We start from the raw sequence: 10,345 nt of genomic DNA on the forward strand, positions 1-10,345 counted from the left end.
TACCTCCCCACTCTGCCTAAAGACCCCCAGCTCACCTTTCTACCAGAAGTGTATAAGAGGACTGGTATCAACAATTTTTTTTTTTATTATTTACAAAGGAATTAACCTAGTCTGTGTGTTTTCGTTTGTAAATGTGCAATCATTTCTTATGCATTGATCTCTAATGAGATCCTTTCCAAAGTACATAATGAATGAAGTTCTTAATTGGTATTAGGTCAGAGAAGCATTTTGCCAAAGTGGATGTCGGGATTATTGTATGGTTTCAGCCCTTAGACCACCAAGGGAGGGAATGACTAGTAGGCTCTATTTTTTATATTTAAGTAAATTAATTCTTCAGTTTAGCTATCACCTTGCAATCACATGGAGAAAGGGCATTAAAAGAAATCCTGGGCTAAGAATGTCAGGAACACAAAGAGAGCTAGGGCAAATGGTACCAATGTCACTAATGAGACTGCAAAAGAGGAGTGGACCAGGGACCCACGAGAGGGACTGCAAAGAGAGGCCACTCAGTCAAGGGATGCTTTTTGACAGGAAGGAAATCCAAGTGCTGGGACTGGAGACAGGACTCACACATGAAACACAGTCTCTGTCTTCTGCAAGAGGAAAATGAGAGGTGTCCTGGAAGAGTTTGTTCCCTCTCTGATAGTATCAGTGGGATGCTCAAAGTACTACAAGCTTGCTACTTTATGTTACTATTATGGTCCAGGCACTAAAGAAATTCTGTTTTTATTCTAAAATATGCCATTTTTAAATATAAAATGAAAAATAACTGGTATCGAACAGGGAACAGGCTTGTGAGTTTTCTGTGATGAGGGAGGGAATGTGAGAACAGTTGGCAAACAGTGGTAGAATGCCAGTAGCCTTGTGACTCATCTTGATTCTACTTCACAGAGGTCGCCTGTGACGTTGGCAAGTCTCTTAGCTTCTTGGAGCTTCATTCTCCTCATTGTTAAATTGAGGGATCTTAACGTCATGGCTGTCATTTTTTTTTGACTTTAAGTGTTCCCTCATACTCTGTCCCCTAAAGAGTAGGGGTTCAGACTGAAGCTCATCTTATTCCTTCTGCTCACATATGGAGAATAACATGCGTTCATCTCGCCTATGAACTTCTTTGAGTCTTACTAGAAGGAGAGGATTTGGGGATTTGTAGTATAATTACTATCCACAAACAACAATTTTCTTCTTCATATTTCTATCTTGATCTTTGTAGTCACTAGATCTGACTTCATATTCATAATGATCATGAAAGAGGAATCCTTTCCATTCCTCGTTACTGTTTTTCTCCATTCTTCAATTAATTTTCTTCACTTCCTATCTTACCTCATAAAATGATGAACACTTTGCAATTTACTGAAACATTTTTTCTCTAGAAGACCAACGTGCTCCAATGACTCTCGGTATTGTTACATCTTCATCAGTCTTAGAAAGGAGAGCATGCTTATGTGGTGTGCGTGTGTGCGCACGCGTGCCTACGCGCAGCCACCCAGAGTGGAGAAACGTGCATTAGGAAGAGAAATGATTAGGTGGTTGGGCTTCAAAGAGAACATTTGTAGATTCTATCTGGAACACATTTTATTAAAATTGCAACAAACGTTATAAAATCACATGTATGGTTCATTAAGGGAACATTACCTTACAATTATGATTAATTAGATTAAACTTATGAAAGTGTGTTATTTGTTCAAATCAAAAGGGTGGGGGAAGATGATGGATGATGAAAGAGTGTGATAAATGAACAAAGCAGCTGAACTAAATTGAATGTGTATTCATCCGTTTTCACTTCAGAACTAATGATAAATTGAGCATGTCACATTTAACAATACATATCTGGGCTTAAGCACACATGCTCAGCTCCTGCTCACTAACGCCTTGTGATAGGTAGTTGAGACTGAAGAATGGAAATTTTAGTAGTTGGACTTCTGTCTGTCTACTCTTCCCTCAGAAAACACAGTGGATATTGCTAATGGAATTAAGAGAGGTTATGGAATTATTAACACATAATAAAAAATTATACTTTCTCAGGTTATGCTTATGGTATCAAAAAGTAAAGGACCTACGTTACTTGCCCCAGAATGCATGCTTTTCCCTATTTGTGAGACCAGTCAGGTGGCAGAGGTGGAAAGCTCCCAGACCTCCAGCAATATCTTTCCCTTCTTTCCCTCTCTCAAATACAGCCATGTTTACTTTGACAATCTCCTGGAAGAAACACCTCAAAAGGCTCATTAGAGAGTCTGGGAAATCTGAAAGTGAGGGGTGAACATCAAACAGTTTACATCAGTTTCCTGAAATCTCAAGTTTTCCAATATTTTAAATCACATTGTAGTCTCTTAAGGACCATCTGAGATTTACAAAGCTGGTGTTGGGGTTGGGGACAAAGTACATAGAAAATCTTTCCAGTCAGACCAACATAGACATATTGGCCACACAGTCAGGAATGGTTTATGAAAAGGATCTGTTTCTGCTAAAAAAGTTCAAGAGGGTCATGATATAGGATCTGACACGCCAACAACGTTTCTCTGCTCTTTAGTTCTCACTACATTTGAAATGAGACAATGTGAGCGAGTGATGGTTTCTAAAAAGATCACACAACTTTTTTCTTTCCTGTTTTTGAGTTTTCTAAAAGAGTTTTGGTAAGATTCATTTTGAGTTGTGGTGAAGGTTTCCAGTCAGTTTTGATTTTGTCGAAATTTGCATCTATAAGCCCTGTCTCAAAATCTTTTAAGCACTTCTAGCTTGATATTTTCAGTAACAATAAAGCTTTCAAAGGACTGAGGCTCTTTCAGATACTTTTAGACTTTCGTGCTTGAGCTATACAGTAGAAGAGACTTTAGCTTCCTCCTCGGAGTACAGGAGGGATTCTATAAGACAGAGGTGAGACAAACTGTGGTCATTTAGGAGTTAGGAAGGGAATAAATCACAGTATTAACAGAAGCAGTTATTCAAATTGCATGGCTAGGAGTGAGGGCTAGGGTGGTGTTTCTCAACTGTTGGGATAGAGAGTGATGGGCAATTTGCTTCTCTAGGGACATTTGGCAATGTCTGGAGATATTTTTGATTGTCACACTTTTGGGGAGGGATGCGTTTAATGGGTAGAGGTGAGGGATGCTGCTAAAAATCCTACAAGGCATAGGAAGCCCCACAATAAAGAATTATCTGTCTTATCCAGTTCAAAATGTCACTAGAGAGGAGGTTGAAAAACCTAGTTTAGGGTGAGGCACAAATTTAAAGAATGGCAAACTAGTGAACTTTTCGAGCAAGTGAAGAAGAAATTTAAAGGGAGTTAGAAGGCTGACATATATGTGTATAAAAAAGTCTAAATTATGTTCTTAAATCAACCCAGCAAACGCATCAGCCAACACTATGCCAAAAGAACCCTAAATTCAACAGCTTGACCATAGTACTAGTAACTTTGAGTAGAACACAGCTTAAATTGGGATGGTCTTGGATCCCAAAATGTTTCATTCCTGAAGTACCAAAATAATTTTGTTCTGTTCGAATATTCTTTATAATGTATTCTCTTAGGAGTTGATTTTTTAAATTATAGTGAGTGTTTTCAGGGGATGTGACTATCTTTCATTTTTACATAGAGAAGAATTGGAAAGGTAGGCTTTGATCTTTGATCTTATGGTGAAATTAGGAATCAGAATTCAGGGCATTGCTTGATCCTTCAGATTAAACGGCCTCTCCTTTCCAGGCCAAGCCATGGATGGCTCCCTCTCCTGGGTGAAGATGGTCTCTATTCGTGGTAAATCATGTTTGGAAAATAACATCTTAAAGGTGAGAGAAGGTGGTAAAGCTGTGAGCTATGCTAAACTATTCAAAAGAGAAGCTTAGAGAAAGAAATTGTCACACTTGTCTGAGTTCTGACGGGAAAATACATTTCAGAGGCAAGACAATTCATCTGTCAGGCTTCCTGTTGGAAGAATATTTACTCAGCTGTGGGAAGAGAGTTTCAGTGAACATCCGAGATAATGAAAGTTTGATAATACTCAATATTGTGGAAATAACCCTGAATAGAGTAGGTTCTTAGTGTCAGAATGCAAGATGATAAAGAATCTTGAACAAACTTCCCAGGGAGCAGAAAACAACAGGATCCATCTCTGCAGAGTTTCCTTACTAGAAGGGAGGGCCCTGTTTTGAGTAGGAGGAAGACAAAATATGTCAATTTCTTTCTTTTCTTTCTTCTTTTTATTTTTTTTTTGTTGGTTTCAACTCATTTCTTTTTTTATCATGGTAAAATATATATAACTTCATTACCTATTTCCAAAATTTCTCATACCTGAAACAAAAACTCTGTAACTGTTAAGCAACAACTTCCTATCCCCCCTCCCCGCAGCCCCTGGAATCATCTATTCAACGCTGTCTCTATGAATTTGCCAATTCTAGATACCTACTATAAATGGAATCATATACTATTTGTATTTTGTGTCTGGCTAGAGTTCACTTTTGCATTCTGAGTGCCCAGTTAATGCCAGGAACAAGAAAGGTACTTGATAAATAAATGTGGAATTAACTAGAGTCATAGTTGGAACATAGAAACAGCACCCACCTTTGGAATTTAACATGTTAAACATTTTTAAAAACTTGTTTTTAATGATGAAGAAGCCTTGCATTTGAACAGTACTTAATATTTTTTTGCAAAGAGCCTTGAAAATTCATCTCACTTGATGTTTTATTATTGTTTTGGAAGAAAAAAGTGCCACTATTTCAAGGTTAGTCTTTTTTTTGTTGTTTTTGAAACAGAGTCTCACTGTCACCCTGAGTAGAGTGCTGTGGCATCATAGCTCACATCAACCTCAAACTCTTGGGCTCAAGTGATCCACCAGCCTCAGAGTGCTGGGATTATGGGTGTGAGCCACTATGCCCTGCCTAAGGTTAGGCTTCAGTAAACCACCCAGCTGGTTTTTCTAGTTTTAGTAGAGATGGAGTCTTGCTCTTGTGCAGGCTGGTCTTGAACTACTGAGCTCAAGCAATCCACCGGCCAGAGAGTGCTGGGATTATGAATGTGAGCCACCATGCCCAGCCTAAGGTTAGGCTTCAGTAAGACATGCATCTGCCCTCAGGTCAATATTTTAGTTTTTCTAGTTTAATTGTACTTAGAAACATTTTAATTTACTACTTTTGGGAATGAGCCTGGGTGATAGGCTGTTCTGGGGGAGTGAATGAATTCTACGCTTCATAACCATTTATTGATAAGAGTAAGTCACCTCTCTCAAGAAGGAAATTGAAGCTCTAAGATATTATGTGTATTCTTATGGTCCCCCAAGAAATTAGCAGCAGAGCTGGAATTAGAATTCACAGCCTCCAGGTTCCCCAGCTCCACTTTGCTGAGCTGTCCTCCAAAATGACCTTCCTTTCCCAGAGGTCCATTCCCAGTGACCTCAACTGGTGCCTACAAAGCATGAAGAAAAGATAACCATTAGCCCATGAATTCTCCCACCAGCACAAACAGTGCAAATTGTTTTGTTTTGGGGTCAAAGCTTTGCCACCTGCCATTTTGGACTTGGCAGAAGGCTGAAATACATCATTTGAGGGGTTATACACTTGATGTCACCCGTCACTGACTAGTCCTGACTTCTCCCTTGGAGCATGCTTCTCCCTCCTCCCTGATGCTGTCTCTAGAATCCTTGTTCTGTTGAGCTCCAGGTGCCTTGAGGAGAACGGAGAGGCATTTTGCTCCAATTACATTTGCAGTAGAAGGGAGAGGTTAAGCAATTAAACTAATGCCCTCTTCTTTGCCAACTTTATTTGTCCCTGTTTCTATGATCCCATCTTTTTTTTCTTTTTGTGCAGTCTGTGGTTTGACACTCATTGTACTTCCCCTCTGATATTGTCTCGTAAAATTCTCTGTCAGTAATATAATTGTCTGGCCAGCTTTTCAGGTTATGTGTTTTCTCCCCTAAAGCACACCGGTAGAGAAGGCATTTAAACTTGACACTGTGACTTTCCTGGGCTAAGTTCCGTCCTTTTATCGTTGAAAGGCTTTCAAGTATGCACTACAGGGCACTTACTTTTTCTTAATATAACTTCCATCCCACCTTCCTTGTCTGCTTGCCAAAGGAGGAAAATAGCCTTGTCTGCTTGGAATAATCGAATGATACCGTGATAGGAAAAACAAGTTAGAGAATAATAAGTAGCTAGTTTACTGGCGGCAATACATTTATTCTAATCTGAAGTTTTTAATCAAGAGGCATGAAGAAAAAGTTTTAACGGCTATGGGGATATTTTAATGACAAGATTCGGGCTTTATTAAGGGCATTGATTTGGAATTACAGTGGCAAAGGGGGAGAAGGGACAGAAAGAAAAGTGGAGAAAGTCGTGTCAGCTAGGGTAGAGTAATATTTTTTGTAATATATAAATGTAAATCTTCAGTATATGCTGCTAGAGTTTAGTATATACCATTCGAATTTAGGGATGGAGATGCTGATTCTGTGGCCCTTCTTGTCTTTTTCTGGGTACCAGAGGGAAATCCCCTACATCTCTTGGGACCCTCACAAAAGGAAACTGCATCAACTGTATTCTGCAAAATCCTGATGGCTCTAAGGCAGGCTTGTGTCTTTTCTAGCCTCCCTTAATCCTCCCTGCTACTATTAAATATTTTGATTCTGACATCCATTGGTTCTTTCAAGATCAGTGGTTCTAAAACCAGGCTCATCTTCTCAGTTAGCTGGAGAGAAACACACACACACATGTGCTCTGAGCGTATTATATACAAACACACAAACACATGCACAGATTTGTTGATTGTGTTCATGTTGTCTTAGGTGGGGCTGAAGAAAATACATTTTTAAAACACCTTTCTTGGTTATTCTAATGATTAAGGAATGTTTTTCTTATAATCGTTTGTTAATTGTATTTTCTGAAAGCAGTATGTCTCTGTACTAGTGTATTGTCTTTCTAAGTTATTGCCCTAAAAATGATCAAGTCGCAGTACTTAGACTGGGTGGAAGGCCAAAACAGACTTTAAAGTCTGTCTATTCTGTCTCCCACCTCCAGGATAAAATTCAGACCTGAGTTTAACATGTAAGGTCCTCTCCAGTGTAATTTCTCCAATTGTAATTTCATCTGCCCGCTTTCTCCTATTGCTCCTTTACGTACCCTATAATCTGTCCACACTGAATGTCTCTCGCTGGCCCCAATACATCCGTGCACGTTTGAGTTCTAAGCCTTTACATATGGTGTTCCCTTAGCCAAAAATGCCCCTCTCCTTTCTTCTTGACCTTGAGATAAGGCTTCCCTGGAGGACGTCTCCTACACAGAGCCTTCTTTGATTGGGCCAAACACTGTTAGTTGCTCTGTAGTACTGAGGCTTCTTCTCAATGCCTAAAATATTCACCAGATTGTAGAGTGACTTGTCTTTACCAGATTGCGGACTACTGGGTCTTAAGGACTATTTTTTATATTCTATTGTTTCCAAACTTAGTGCAGTGTCTGGAAAAGGATACAATTGTTGTCTGAGAATTGTGTTTAGAACAAATAGATGAAATAATATCTCTTTTACAGAGTGATAATTCAGAGGCTAGCCTCTGGTCTCAGATTAATGAGGTTTGGTTTTGATTTTGGGTGACTTTGGCCAGATCACTTACCTCTCGGAGCTTGAATTTCCTCGGACAGCATACTCTTAGTTATTGTTATTACTATCATTGTTATTAGCTTTAAAAGCTGGAGGAGGATTAAAGGGCTATCAACAGAGGGTTTAGATGGAGATAATAAACTACCAGGTCTCCTCTGGGATTTAAAACTTCATCTGCATCACAGGTATGTAGTAAAAATCAGAAATAATACTAGTTATGATTTATTGAGTACTTGTCATGTGCTCAATAAAGAAATGTAAGTATTTATACATATTACCTCATTTAATTCTCCTAACACCTGTATAAGGTGGATACCCTTATTTCTCTCTTTTACCAATGAGGAGATTGAGTCCATGGTCACAAAGCTAGCAAGTACAGGGTATGGACTTGGCCCCAGACCTGTCTAGCTCCAAAATTGTACATGCAACCAACATGTAAAATAGCACCCCAAATAAGTTAACAATGCATGTGAAGAGCTTGGATCACACTGCTTTTGCTTAATGCTTGGGTTGGACTAATATGTAGAAAGAGGGAGAACTTTGATTTGGATGTTGTCTGAATCAGTTTAGCCTGCTATACCAGAACACCATGGACTGAGTGGCTTAAATAAACATTTATTTCTCACTGATCTGGAGGCTGAGAGGCTCAAGATCAAGGTGCCAGCAGATCCAGTGTCTGGTGAGGGCACCCTTCCTGCTGTGCAGGTAGGTGTCATCTTATATCCTCACATGGTGGAGAACAGAGGCTATTATTATAGGGTACTAATCCCATTCAAGAGGGCTCTACCCTCATGACCTGATCACCTCCTAAAGGCTCCACCTCCTTATACCATCAACTTGGAAGTTAGGATTTTACTATGAATTTGGGGGGATAGATATGAAGAACAGAGAGGAAAAAGAAGATGAGAGTATTATTGGGAAGTACTTGGAGGATATCCAAAGTAAGGTAGCTGACATAGCAGGGAACTGGAAATGTATGTGAAGGGCCAGAGCAAAATCTTGTTCTATATATGTATTTGCTTCCTCCCCCACATCTCAGTAGAACCTCCATAGTTGACCACCTTCCTACAGTGACCACCTCCTTATGTTGACCAATCTGTACATGGTTATTGCTATCCCTGTCCTATTCTGTCTGCCTAGAAACTACTTGGAAATAGAAGCTTTTATTCACGGTGCCTTATCTTCAGGGCATACAATGGGGAGCACCTCTTAGTTCTGTTCCCCTATTGTTCTGCCTTGAAAAGTCCAAAAGACAAGAGGAAGAGGAAGAGGAATGAGCTGGACTTAGAACACGGGCATCTTGACAATGAGGTGTTTCCTTTCCAGGTTTGGACATGGCAGTGATCTGTTTTTTCACTTTAGACTTCTTTTTTTGATCTTACTTGAGAACTTCTCCCTTCTCCCTCCTTCTCATTCATTCTTTATCCAGTGATACTGACAGCCAGGAGTTTAAGGAGACAAATGGCATCTGTGCTTTAATTTCTAGGGACTATGCCTGAACTACTGATGGCCAGCACTTAAGCTGGGATCTGCATGACACCAAAACAGGTCAGCACTTTGCTTGGGCTAGGCAAGGCAACCAGTTAACTGACATGATTTGAACCTCTTATAATGTTGCTTTGGCATTGTGTAGCAGAACAATGATTCAACTTTGAGAAAAATGGGAGTGAGATGATCTCTTGATGTATCTAATGGACAAAGATAAAAAGTATAGTATAATGGAGAGCCTCCCAGACTGGGAGTTAGGAGACAGGGTTTGGATTGAGGCTCTGCCCCTGATGAGTTGTGTGGCCCAGGGCAAGGGGAGCCTGTCTCTGGAGCGCAACCAGGAAATGAGATGTCTTGTAGTCATCACATTTTATAGTTCGTTTTTATAATATTTAGGTCAGATGATTTATTAGTGGTTTCTTTCTTTAAAAGAAAATTTCTCGTGTCAGGATTATATTTAGGTGTTTTTTTTTTTCTTCTGAATTCTTTATTTATGCATTGGTGAAGTTCCAAAAAGTGTTTTTGAAGAATTCCTTATTATAGATACAAACAGTAGCCATCTCCCCTTGTTTTTCAGGGGGCCCCCAGAAGGAGAGGCCTGTTCTTTTCAGTTCTTCATGGGCTCCAAGCCCCACTGTGTCCTGGTGCTGCCTAGAAATCCTTTTATGTTCCTCCAGGCTGCTCTTTCTCCCACCCTCACCCAGGTTTTTGAAAAACCTCCTTCCCTTCTCTTTTGAGGCTAATCTCTACCTGTTCTCTGTATCTCGTCCTTGTCTCCGCTTTGGGAAACTTAGTCTGTTGGTTTTCCCTTTTCTCTTCTGAATTTTTAACCTGTCTCTCTCCACTGGCTCCTTCCTATGACTGTTTCAGCATGTTCTTATTTTTAAATAGTAACAGCCTCTCTAATTACAAGACACTTCTCCTTGTGGCAAACACCCTAACTTCTACCCTTGGTTGGGTTTCGGCGTAGGCCTCAGTGCTTTCTGGAAGGAACGTGCTCCTGTGGGTTTCTTTTTCGTCTTGTATTTTCCCTCTGTGGAAGGCATCACGTGGCAGTGTGATTCTGTGCTGTCTGCTTCCTCACTAGGCTGTGAGCTCCAGGAGCATACGGCTCTTTTCTTATTATTCATTCTTTGGTACATTCCCAGCACCCAGCTGAGTGCCTGGCATAGAGAGGAACTTTTCGAAGATTGATGAAGGAATTACTACATGAATTTAGGAGAGAAGAGAGATGCACAGATTTCTTCTAATAATGCTCAAGTGTCTTACCCCGTGGTACTCTCA

Source organism: Nycticebus coucang, chromosome 1 (genome assembly GCF_027406575.1).
Source record: "Nycticebus coucang isolate mNycCou1 chromosome 1, mNycCou1.pri, whole genome shotgun sequence".
NCBI lineage: Eukaryota > Metazoa > Chordata > Mammalia > Primates > Lorisidae > Nycticebus > Nycticebus coucang.